The 11,427-nt window shown below is 39.0% G+C and overlaps 1 protein-coding gene and 1 long non-coding RNA gene across 3 annotated transcripts in view; one reads left to right on the top strand and one right to left on the bottom strand.

Annotated features, from left to right (window-relative positions):
• Positions 1–11,427, bottom strand: part of LOC307167355 (sialic acid-binding Ig-like lectin 14) — a 340,868-nt gene that overhangs the window by 275,462 nt on the left and 53,979 nt on the right. The window lies entirely within an intron of this gene.
• On the top strand, positions 846–3,020 carry LOC307167366. 2 transcript variants are annotated; one of them, XR_013822761.1, is made up of 5 exons: positions 846–877; positions 984–1,118; positions 1,554–1,693; positions 2,556–2,662; positions 2,892–3,020. It is a non-coding gene; the product is annotated as an uncharacterized lncRNA (long non-coding RNA). The 2 variants fall into 2 exon arrangements; XR_013822762.1 differs by having other exon boundaries at positions 847–881; positions 2,892–3,019.

Below are 11,427 nucleotides of genomic sequence, written 5' to 3'. Positions count from 1 at the left end.
TCTTCTGAGGATTTGGTGCGACGTGACGCGGTGTCTCCTGTTTCATCAATTTGTCCTGTTATTTTGCAGGTACTATTGTTACAACAACTTGATAATATGCACTGTAATGTGAATGTATATGTTCATACCGCAGATATTTCGGGTAACGTTAATGACGTTCGGGGTTGTGAATATGTTGAATATAGGTCTATGCAGACTGTCCGCCATTTTGTGAACGCTGTAACACACGAGGTTATTGTGAAATGCGTTTAATTCGATTCAAGACTCCAGTTACAAGGTTATAGTGTTCATTATGAGTTTACTTTTATTTGTGTTTGGTTTAAGTTATACATATAAAGATCGGATGCACTTATTTTGCAGAACTGTCTCTCTAACGTTAACTTACTTGGCCTTCTGCGCGGGGCCTGTAACATTAAGAAATATATAATATATTTCTGTGCCCTATTCAGTGAGCAGCCACAAATATTATTGTGCAGTAAAAACATAGACAATTTACATGTAACTTTATGCAATTTGTCATATGAATTGTAGAGAGGGAGGATTTTTATCTCTATATTTTGTATAACTTAAGTTGATGGCGCTCTTGCAAGGGCTCTCATACCAGGTAATTATTAAACAGAATAATTATTTGATGAAGCAAAACAATCATATTTCAGTGACTGACAACTTTGTTCTTTTTTACAGAATGTACCATATCAGACGAACGTGCGTCACAGCTTAAATAATGGTTGAGAAACAATTCTCAGCCCCTCAGCCAGATAGAGACCTAACGTTACATGCAGAACACGGCAGTCTACAGGGCCAAGTGGATTAGGGACTACAATTGGACCATCATCAGATTCTTGAAGAGTTCCCTCGCCTGATGACCAAAGGCATGGTAGGTATAGGGAAATATGATCTTGAATATGAGGATGCATTGTTTAAAACGTTTTATTAGTGTGCTACATTGAATTAATTTTAAAAATGTGTTTTCCATTTTATAGATTGCACAGAACTTTCTTGTCCTGCATTGGGATGCTGCATCAAAGTTGTTTGAAACATGGCTACCCATCTATGCTGAGAAGATCCTGTACCTGGCAAGACAGAGCTGACATTGCCCCTGGATGGATTAACACCAGGTAATATATTTGTAATATAATATATTAATATATTAGCATTCCTCTTTCCAACATTTTTAAAGTTTTTTGACCAAAAACTTTTCACATAATTTTGGCCAGAATAGTGACTTAGTGAATAGAGAATAGTGAGTGATATCATCATAGGAATAGTTTAATAAATCCGTCAGCCTCTTTATGCTAATTGGGTACAAAAAATGCCAAGTTTTCACAGCAGAGTCAACACAGCGGTACCGGTGTAACTAATAACATTAACCAGTCCCTCCAGAAAAACGCAGTTTTTTTTTTGTGATTGTTGCAGGCAAAAATCCTTGATTATGTGGCATGTTTTCTTAAAAAATGCGATGGAATATGCAGGATATTTATGCGACGATATTGCGGGGATTGTGAAATCACAGGTATGCCATTCCACATTGTATTGACGCCTATGTCTTACAGATGGTGTTGGGGAACTCGCCCTGAGGCAGCTGCCAGCCTTGCTTCCACCTACAACTTGGAGAGTTGGCCATGGCCGCGGTGCGAAAGTGGTTTGCCACACCATTCAGGAATGCAGCTTGGCCTTCATCGACCATAAGCCTGTAAGTCCTCAAGTACATCTAAAGGGGGAAACTTTATTCATTTTATCAACATATCTGAGCTCAAGACTGTGCACGCACACATGCATATCCAGGTATTTTTTTACTATACTTTTGGGGACAGGCATCAAATATAGCCTGACAGTATTCGGAAAATGGCTGTTCTATAAGCTTAAGTTGGTCACTATCAAAGCATCCTGGGCTTCTAGAACACCTCAGCAGTGCCACAGGCTGGTAACCTCTGTACCACACCGCACTGATGCAGTAATTTGTTCTAATACAGGCACCAACAAAGTATTGAGTGCAGAAATTAACATAATTATCAGAAAGTTGACACTGTTGTATTTTAACCAATTTGGATCTGACTCTGAGGTTGACTCTAAAGAAGTCTTCTAAATCTACAAAGCATTTGCGGCCCATCTATCTGACCACCTAACCCCGCTGCCCATTGGCCAGACAGGATAGTCAGATAGGTGGGCCACATTCGTTTTCTGAACATGTTTATTGTAATGATATATCATTAATCAATTTATGGCTTTTTAGGTCAATTGAGGTCTGAATCGTTTTTTAAAATTGTTTTCTGTGATGTGAGCTATATGCTCTAAGACTTAATCAAAAAATATTTTGTTATGTGCAATGAGATGTAGACTATTACAGTTCAACTTTTTGAATTATAAATGCACCGAATCTTTTCCAAATTGTAAAGTTAACTAGACTTTATCATAAAACAATTTCTCTAGTGAGGACCAGGAAAATGGTCCTCACAATGTCTATATTTTAATTATACTATAGTAGTCGGTAGACATTTGGTCCTTACTCACTTGCACTCTCTAACTCTCACTCTCTTGTATTCTTTCTTTTTTAGCCTGGAATAAACATGGTGGAGTACCTTCATGAGGCCAAGGCATGCAAATCTCCACTGCACCAGTTCCACTATATTTTTTATATGAACTGCACCAGTTCCACTATATTGTTGCAATTAATTAATGTTAATAAAAAAAATTCAGAGATTACATTGTTGTTTTGTTTTTGTATTGTTTAAGTGTTTATTGCATAATATATGCATAAATCTAGCATGTATTCTGTTCTAAGTTTGTAGTTTAACAGTTTTATAGCTATGGGTAGTCTATTGCAATTTATTTTCATAAATTGTACTGTAATGTGTTAGAATTAATCTGGCATTTGGGTTAATTTTACCCAGAATTTGGGTACACTTTATAACAAGTATGTAGTTGAATCAACCCAGAATTGTAATTAATTTGACCCAGCATTTGGGTACACTATATAACTAATATGTAGTTAAATCAACCCATAATTGTAATTAAATTGACCCAACATTTGGGTACACTATTTAACCAAAGTATGTAGTTAAATCAACCCATAATTGTAATTAGTTTGACCCAGCATTTGGGTAGAATATTTAACTCATCTGTTGGGTTAAATATGACCGACCCATCTTGCTGGGTCAAATTAACTACTGCTGGGCTGGTGCAATAGTTAACCAGCGGCTGAGTTATAAAACAACCCAAGTTGAGTTATTTTTAACCCAGCATTTTTTACAGTGTACGAATCACTTCTGTCGCTCGACAGAGCAAGATACATAGACAAACTGAGCCGTATTCAGATTGTCCGTACAGTGTGACTAATAAATCACCCATTCTTTCGAAGATGACATTTTCTAAAAAGCTAATTAATATTATTGTTTGACATTGTCAGTAATTTGATGGCAATTTGAATAATATTATGACTGACATAGGCCTATGTCAACTCCAAATTTGCTTTGTAAAATGCTATACTTTTATATAGTAATGATAAAGAATCAGGATAAATTGACTTAGGCTACATTATCACATTATAGGCCTACCCCTTTTTAATTTAATACACAATAACATTCATGTCAAGTCATATGACAATTTTAGTTAGCCTATAAGACAGTAAACTAGTGAATAAATGTAAATTTCAGGACAAAATCTACAAGACCACATGTATATTTGAAAATATAAGAGTTGGTAGAATATAACCCAATGAGTTCCATATGACTTACATTTGAGATTTTTTTTTTTTTTTTTTTAGCCAAATATGTCAACCACCCAAATACGGAAACAGGAACTAGGAATTCATCCGTGGATGGCTGTAAGAACAACAAAAATTTAGAATATAATATAATAATAAATATATAGGCCTACTTTCTGCCAAGATCTTGCAAAGCAACTATTGTAAGCAACTTAAGTAATAAAGGATGATAACATGAGTTTTATGGGTGTTGTCAAGATAATGTGTGATTTCAAATGTGTCCACACAGCTCCTTGAAGGTCAAAGGAGGTCAGGGAAATCAAAACTGAAACTAAAAGTGAAAAAAAAATAATAATAATGATTTTTTTCCCCCTTAAGAAAATCCAAAATAAATGTGCTGTTGTATTATAAAGCCCACTTTGAAAGTACAAAAACCCACATGAATCTATGTTTGTGTAAAATGGTGTTTGGCAAAAGCGGAAAATGCATAATGCAAAAATTATTAATCATATTTTATAAGGAAATGTTTGGAAAACTACAGCTAATGTAGGCTTAGCCCAAAATAATAGAGAAGAATGTTTGTTTTTGTTATGCATATTTTGTGAGGCTCATAAAGTGAAACTACTGAAGTGAAAGTGAAAGTGGAAGTGAAAACCTTATCTCATTTAAGATGGTCTCTTAGCCTGAGATAATATAGTCTGAGATAAGACAAGTCTCAGTCGGTTTGTCTTGGCCTGACCAAGCTTGTCCCAGAATTGGGCCCTCATTAAATTATGGAATAATTAAAATAAATAAATAATAATAATAATTAAAATAGGCCTATCAGTGGAAAAAAAATAATAATATTTGAGTTACATAAAAGCATTTTATTTGTTTTCTTCCTAATTGTCCTTGAAATGCTGGTCAAGATTTTAATGAATGGTTAAAACATTAACCATTCATTAAAAACACTTCAATGAATGGGTAAAACAACTGATCTGTCCAACACTGAGCTCACGAGACGTCTGAATCGGTGTATAAAAAAATTGGTAACACTTTACAATAATGTTCCATTTATTAAACTCTAGTTAACTAGTTATGTAGCCTACATTATTGAAATAAAAAGTTGTATTTGTTACACTGTAACATATGCACTGTGAAGTAACATGAACAAACAATGAACAGAAGAGTAAGAGCAGAAGAGAGGAGAGGAACATGAGATGAAGAGCAGAGGAGAGGAATGTTTTGGCTAAGGTCAAGCCCTACCTGCTTCGCAAAGACTTTGAAAGAGTCATACATGCATTTATCATGTCCCGTTTAGACTACTGTAACTCTTTGTATGTTGGATTGGATCAGTCATCCCTTTGTCGGTTACAGTTAGTCCAGAATGCAGCAGCTCGACTTTTAACCGGGACCAAAAAGCGTGACCAAATTACACCTGTTTTGGCCACGCTTCACTGGCTTCCTGTTTGTTTCAGGATTGAAATTAAAATTGTATTAATTGTTTTCAAAATCTTAAATGGGTTGTCGCCTTCTTATTTATCGGAGCTTTTACATGTCCACACATGTGTCAACGCACTGAGGTCTTCCAATCAGATGCTCCTCGATGTGCCCAGATCCAGGTTAAAAAACAAAGGTGACCGAGCCTTTGCAGTGGCTGCTCCAAAACTCTGGAATAGTCTACCTATTAATGTAAGAAAAGCTTGGACCATTGAAACATTCAAGTCCTTGCTTAAGATCCATTACTATGCAGTGGCTTTCAATTCAAGTTGAGCTTTGATATCTTGACCTTTTTCTACTGTTGGTTATTTTGTTTTGTATATTGTGTATTGTTTGTGTATATTATCTCTTTGATTTTGGACCTTGTTAAGCACTTTGGTCAACTACTGTATGGTTGTTTTTAAACATGCTATTCACAACTTTCCCGAACTCTGACCTTTCCCATGATCGCTATGGCAACATAGAACAAGCCGGTAACGAACTTCCGGTTTACGTTAGCCTGAAGATACTGCTATCAGAGAGCCCCAACAAGCCCAAACAACTTGCTTGGGTAATGACGAGTAGAGCTTAGATCGGGCTCAAAAAATCAAGCCCGACCCTACCTGAGCCCGTTGTGTCCGAGCTCGGCCCGGCCCGACACATTAACTGTAATTATGAGCCCGATTTAGACCCAACCATTTTTAATACGTGGGCCGTTATAACGAGGGGTGGCGCCAGATAATTTTTTAACATGTGCTTGAGGGGGTGCTAGATATATTATATATAAATACTTTTAATAAATGAGCAAAAATTGTCCACTTAATATTTAATATTCAATTAATGATCAAAATTAAAGTATTAATTTTATTAAATTGAACAAGCACAACATTCAGCATTCAATCAAATATTATTAAAGATTTATTATTATTATTAATGTTATTTCGACACAATATCTCGTTATTTCGACATAATATGTGTGCCGAGTGTGTGTGCAACAAGCAAGATGTGCATTTGTAAATCCGGTGACACGCGTGCATTGATTTTTATTAATAAACTAGTTTTTTCTGTCAGTGTCTGCTGCAAAGATGAAGTTGACGATCGCCATCTCCGTAGTGAACGCGCCTATAGCCTAGAGAGAAATGCACATCTTGGATTACATAATCAGAGAGTAGCCTATTTCTTTTCATTTTGAATTGTTTCGTTTAAAGACATTTAAAGCTTTCTTTAGATAGGCTATATTTCTCATGTCTTGAGTTTCGGTTAATTCGGCATCACGTGCAATGCAAGTGACCGTGGCGCGCCGGCGCCTCCATGTCATGATTTATATTGTTTGCTATATTTGCTATATTTACAGGAAAAACATGATAGGTCCTAAGGATACGTTGTAGAGACCAGTGGACCACGTCTCTACAACATTCTCCATGGGATAAACTCACAACGTTCCTGGAACGTTAGCCAGTATTCTAAAAAATGGACAACGTCGTCAGTTAGTCGTCATTTGGTCAGCGTGACATTACTTGTCACATAAGTAATGTCACGCTGACCAAATGACGACTAACTGACGACGTTGTCACAACGTTTTGTGTTAGATGGGATGCTACTATCTAAGCTAACTAAAAAAACACTAACAACGAGAAATTTTCACAATCTATAGCTTCGGTTATATATTATTATATGAAACATATAAGTTAAAATGCATTAATGACTCGTTATAACGTAGTTCAAACGACTTCTATAATAAAGTGATTTTGTATGATTTGTAACCAGGCACTAAAGCGATTACCCATAAAACGTGCTTTGAACCAATCGGATTGCTTGGGTCCTAAGCTGGGACCCATCTCTTCAGTGGGACCAAGGGGGTAATCCATCAGCCGGAAACTGAAGCTTCCCCGGAGGCCGCCATTGATTAGCAGACCATCACCTGCTGTTAGCATTCCATTGACTCCCATTCATTTTGGCGCCACTTTGACAGCGAATAACTTTACATCTGAGGCGTTTAAAGACTCCATTTGTCCATTATTTATTTCTAAAGAAACACGAAAATGTATAAAAGGCTCCATTACCTTGTATCTTATGTTATGGCCCCGTAGAAGCAGTTTTTGTAAAAATAGGCTAACAATTGCGTCATAAAGAGACATTAGGAGACATTATTGCTCGCAGGCAATCGGGGGGATGTGGAGGCAAAATGACAAAATTATTAATCAGAATACTTAGCAAAAGTTGCTCCTGCTCCTAGCTCATGGACACCTCCTACTCACAATCTCCGTCTCTGCAAGTTTCGGAAGGGAATGATTCAGATTTCTCTTGGCACAGCTACAAGAAGACAGACAGGTTGCTCACATCACATCTACGTCGTCAAGCTCAGTTTGAGTCTGCGCAGTACGCTCAGCCATCAGGAAGTGAGTGCTTCTAATTGACTTCACTTTTCTCCGTTGAAGTCTATGGGGTCGCTGTGTCCATTTCTTTTACTGTCTATGAGTGGGACTCATTTGTTCACCACACCAAAGAGTGTTAGTGGGTGAATGAGTGCGGAGTTGAGTGAAAGTCCGGCACGCTCATGACAGTATGTTTAACGAACACGCCCCCTCAATCAAAATGAATGGGTGCTCCCTAATGAAATTAATGTGTACAGCTTATGTGTGTGAAGCTGATTATTTAAGGAATTTTTGAGTATTACTCAAGGACATGCTGGGGAAGTTTTTGTGCTCTGGGAGCTCTCAATTCTAAACGGCCGCTCGGGACAATTAGTGTCTCCGGCAGTGAAGATAGTCAGTTAGTGGGGGGTAAAATTTCAGAGCTCCTTATTGGCACAAATAGAAGTGACAAGCAACTCTGAGACCCCAGGAACTGAGCAGAGAGATTATGCTGAACCTGATGGACTAACTCTTCCTACTGAGTGACTTAGTGGACAAATATTGTTACGTCACCCAGTTTCATTAGGTCACTCACTTCGTGTTGTTGCTGCTGCGCGGTTTGAGTTTGGAGCTACAACAATTTAATTCTTAATCCTCGATTTCTTCTTTATACCAGTTTTATAAAGTACTATTTTTCTGCTTTTACAGCGGATGAACATATCCCTGATAATATTCTATAATGAAAACAATCGGATTGCTTTTATATCGCTACTTGAATCCAACTCTCTGAACATCCGCTTCTAGCTTTAGCTCGCTAGTATCGGTTGGGTGTCTACCTTTGAGTGCAGGTGAGGAAACGTTCGAGCTGCACGTGGTGCAGTTGGAGCTGGAGGCCGTGGAGAAGCAGATCCACGTCCTACTAGAGAAGCAGACTGAGCTTCGGGAACGGTAATCAGAGCTTGAAACATCGCGGGCTGATGCTCACAAGTCTGTGTTAAGTAATGTTATCACCCCTACTTCCTCTACTCCGTGCGTTTCTCTGTACAGAAACCACACACCCAGAACGCGATTATCTCAGCCATCCTTCACACCGGCTCCGACACACCACAGGCCTTGGATGATCCAGCAGCGGAAGACTCGAGCCAGGCCGCGGGCCAGAACCTTTCTGCCTCCGCCGGCCCCAGTCTTCGAGATCTCCACTCGGAACCGCTTCTCCCCTCTTCACAAGACGGAACGCGGCGCTGTGATCATCGGCGATTCCATCGTCTGGCACGTCCACGCTACCTCAGCTAAAGCTAAGGTGCACTGTCACTGTTTTCCTGGTGCTTGTGTTCTCGATGCCGCTGCTCAGATACCCGAGATTCTGAATGATGATGAGAGCATCGGAGCTGTCGTACTGCACGCGGGGGTGAACGAGATCAGGCTGCTGCAGACAGAGGTTCTGAAGAGGGACTTCAGGAGCCTGATCGAGAGGGAATGCAGCACATCACCCGCGACGAGGATCATCGTGTCCGGACTGCTTCCCACGTACCAACAAGGACATGAAAGGTTCAGTAGATTATTTGCTCTAAATGAATGGTTAATGTCATGGTGTAATGAACAGAAACTGCTCTTTGTAAATAATTGGAATCTTTTCTGGGAGTGACCTAGGCTTTTCTGTGCTGATGGCCTAAACCCCAGCAGAATCGGAGCGGATCTTCTGTCAGGTAACATCTCCAAGACGCTACGCACGGTATGACTAGAAAATCAAAACTCAAGTCACAGTCTTTATTCTACCCATTTATTTGATAGAAGTGTGAGTATAGTACAGTATATAGAAACTGTGTCTATTCCTCGATTAGTGAGGTCAAACAATAAATCTACTGTAGGATCTAGAAAAAATCTAATCGTGATTAAACCAGAAAATCTAAAAATTAGTGAACAAAAACAATTTCTAAAGCTAGGTCTCATAAACATTAGATTACTCGCACCTAAGGCAGATATTGTAAATGAAATGATCATATATAATAGTTTTGATGTACTCTGCCTCACCGAAACCTGGCTTAAACCAAATGATTATTTCGGTCTCAACGAGTCTATTCCAGCAGGCTACTGTTATAAGCATGAGCCCCGTCTGATTGGCCGTGGCGGCGGTGTTGCAAAAATGTATAGAGATATTCTTAATGTTACTCAGAAAACAGGACAAAGGTTTAATTCATTTGAAGTGTTTGTGCTAAATGTTACACTCTCATTTATAAGAAAAAAAATTGCTTGCTTTGGCTACCGTATATATAGACCTCCAGGGCCCTATGATGATTTCCTAAAAGAGTTTGTGGATTTTCTCTCAGACCTATTGGTCAACGTTGATAAAGCATTGATTGTTGGAGATTTTAACATTCACGTAGATAATTCAAATGATGCATTAGGGGGCTGCATTTACAGATTTACTAAATTGATTTGGGGTCAAGAAAAATTTCCCTGGACCCACCCATCGTTTTAATCATACATTAGATTTATTTATGTTGCATGGAACCAATCCTATTGATATAGATATTCAACAGCAAAGTGATGATATCACTGATCACTACCTTGTAACTTGGAGATTGCTGCTGAAATTTGCCATGTCATGCCTGAGCGGCAACCTTCCAGTCTCTCTGTTGAAGCCAATACTGAAGTGACTTATGCTACACTAGAGACAGGCTCCGAAAAGGGAGTCAATTCCATATATCTCCCATGTTAAAATTCACATTTTTACAGCAGAAAAAAAAAAAAAAATGTTTACAGCCTGGTACAAAAATTTGTTTTGGTCTATATAGCTAATTTTGCCCTTACAAATAAACGTGAATTGAATCACGAACCGCTGACGTGAGCCCGTCTATGTGTGATTCTACAAGCTGATAAAGGGGGGAAACTTGTTTTATGAGGTTGTGTTTTAGGGCCCTATTTTAGCGATCTAAGCGCTTTGTCTAAAGCGCATGGCGCAAGCGCACTTAGAGCCCCTTTTGCTAGTTTAACGACGGGAAAATGGTCGGCGCACCCGGCGCATGGTCTAAAAGAGTTGTCCCTATTCTCTTAATGTGTAATGGGTGTGTTTTGGGCGTAACGTGCAATAAACCAGAGTCTTATCTCCTATTCCCTTTAAAAGCCAGTTGCGCTCGCGCCATTTGCGGATTTGCCATTTACATGGCGGAGTTTGCAAGCGGAAAAACTGAATGCTTCTCTAGCGAGGAAATGGATCTGCTCGTGCGCGAGGTTAAAGCAGACCATCTACGGGACAAGTGAATGGGCGTTGTGGACCCGCATATAGGTGCATATTACTAATCCGCACTTTAAAAAAAAATAATAATATTGCACTATTGACTTTAGACCAGGTTTCAATTGGTCAATGGCACAGTCTATTTCAGTTTGTCGCAAAATAGCAACACGCCAACAATGCGCCTGAACACACCTCTTTTTCAGACCAGCAAGCCCATGGGCGGACAAATGGGCGCAAATGCATTTGCTATTTAAACAAAGTTCCGCAGGACGTGAAAATGATAACTGTGTCGGGCTGAAACTAGCAAAAGACACTTGCGTCGGGTGTATTATAGGGCCCTTAATCATTCATAAAGAATTGTGTGTTAACTGTCATTCTGGTGTACTGTTCTCTGCCCCCTCATTCCGTGTGGTTGTTACGTTTGTATTTTGTGTTTATTTTATGTCTTTTCTTCTCACGGCATGTTGAGTTGGATCGTTATCCTGATGGTGAACCTTTCAATAAATTGCCAGTCATCAGAGAATCTTTGTGCTTGTGAAATTACTGGGGGGAGCTACAGTACCATCAATGCCTGATTGGAGTGGTTTGTTATTGTGGACTTCAGAAGATCTGGAAGGACAGTACATGCGCCACTGCTTGTACAGAGGGTGGAAGTGGAGCGTGTGGATAATATCAAG

This window comes from Squalius cephalus, assembly GCF_949319135.1.
Source record: "Squalius cephalus genome assembly, chromosome: 11".
NCBI lineage: Eukaryota > Metazoa > Chordata > Actinopteri > Cypriniformes > Leuciscidae > Squalius > Squalius cephalus.
The sequence above is the reverse complement of the archived record's forward strand: the minus strand, read 5'-3'. Positions and strand labels throughout refer to the sequence as shown.